Source organism: Anneissia japonica, unplaced genomic scaffold (assembly GCF_011630105.1).
Source record: "Anneissia japonica isolate Jap-2015-1 unplaced genomic scaffold, ASM1163010v1 scaffold287743_len2803612_cov181, whole genome shotgun sequence".
NCBI lineage: Eukaryota > Metazoa > Echinodermata > Crinoidea > Comatulida > Comatulidae > Anneissia > Anneissia japonica.
In genome coordinates this window covers 1,301,916-1,304,065 of record NW_022733259.1, presented here as the reverse complement: position 1 = coordinate 1,304,065, position 2,150 = coordinate 1,301,916, and positions in this window count along the sequence as shown.

The window sequence follows — 2,150 nt, the reverse complement described above, 5'->3', positions numbered from 1 at the left end:
TATATATATATATATATATATTTCATAGTAAAACATTTTAATTCTGAGAGTATGGATATGATTCTAATGTCCTAATGTAATACATGAGTTACGTAATTTTTACGATACCATAAAATATTTGACCTTGAATGACCTATTTGTGGCAATCTGACCAGGTAAAAATGGTAATGGTATGGTATATACATTGAATGACCTTAAATGACCTTTTATGATCTTAATGACCATCTGAGCATGTCACAAGTGTTATAAATCCTTGACCATGAAATATAATTTTAGATATAATTCTCATTAAAGTGGTTTAAAAACTGATATATTAATAAATATAGGATTTGCGTGGCAGCAATTTCGAAATTCAAGATGGCCGCCAGAATGACCTCGAATGAAATACTGAATTTTGAGAGTCAGTGTATGGTTCTCATGTAACATATGACAATTATGTAATTTTTAAGATACCATACAATAATTGACCTTGAATGACCTTAAATGACCCATTTGTGGCAATCTGACCAGGTAAAAAATGGTGTGATGGTATTCCTTGACCATATAAAAATAGTTTCAGACATTAGAATTATAATTCCAAGTTGTTTAGAAGCGGAGATATAGATAAACATAGGTTTTATTAGGCGGCCATTTTAAAATCCAAAATGGCCGCCATAATGACCTCAGAAAATTGAATGCTATGACCATAAGGAGCATGTAAAAATTTTTGTTTTTTTGTTGTCCGCAACGTCCACATCCATCTGCTAAGCTGCCGGACTAATTGTTTTAACAGTAATATTTCTACTAGTAATAAACATTGCTGTAGCAGTAGAAATAATATTTTGAAAATGATGTTTTACCATACCGGCCTGCTCAGTATGTTGAAAAAAATACTCTAAAAAAATTGACACGTGTTCGTCTCGAACCAGGGCTATAGCTCAGCTACGGGTTGTACGCATGTACGGTATATTGGGCGGCCTGGGCCATGTCATAGTCAGGGGTGGCGTCACGATTTGCCCGACGGGGTGGGGGCTGAAGTCCACGGGGGCCGTTCCCCCAGACGAGGTATCAGATTTCCCCGACGAAAGCAAAGTGGGCGTGGTTGAGCTTCGATTAATAGGTTTTGAAAGTGGTCCTGGGGCGAGGCCTCAGAAAATGTCGACAATTTAGGGTTGCAAAGGCTTATTTAATCGATTTTAGAGTCTACTAATATGTAAAAAATACATATAATATTTTTCCCTTCCCGACGAATTGTGGCTTTTTTTCCCCGACGGGGAAGGAGGGTGGCAGCTCTCCCCGACGGGGGACCTTGCCCCCCCCCCGCTCGCGCCACCCCTGGTCATAGTAGGGATTTTTTTTAATGAAAAAAGTGAAAATCGATCAGTTTAATTGATTAATAAGTATATCTAGCAGTTATTATGTAGGTCTATCTAATAAAAATTGCTGATTTTTCTTGGCGTGTGCCATACCACCCTGACTGGAGCCGTTGTAGGGCCTAAGTTAAACCCCTATACAAACGTACAGTAGCTTATTTTAATACTGACCACCCCACCCGAAGTTGATTCCCCTGATTCCTAATGCTCTATGGCGTATTTATCACCTGGAAGATCTTTCCATATGATGGGAATACCATACATGGTCCTCCTGCCATTAATAAACCAAAAGCTAGTAACACTAAATAATATACCATCAGTCTGTTATTTAAAAATCTAACGTAAACACCGTATACATTTAATTGGTTTACTAAATAATGCATAGCATATTGTACCCTGTGTATTCATAACACATGTTTGATTTAGGCTACATTTTTTATAAATATTTCACAATATCCGTCAACTCGTATAATATAGGCGCACATTGCTTGTTATTCATATTGCATTATACGGTAATTATGTTCGTGTATCTTGCACTTTATTTATTCATGGAGGAATACTATACTATACACTATACTGTACCCTGTGTATATATAACACATGTTTTATTTAATTAGCATACTGTCATCATTATAGAGCAAAATGCTGTAGTCGGTGCTGAGGTGCGAACATTTTGAGAATATGAACCTCGGTGCCCGGATATTGCACTCTCATACCTTTAAAAATCTGACCGGTAATTCATAATCAACAATAAACAAATATTCTTCCTAATAAAATTTGAGTGGGTGCGATGGCACC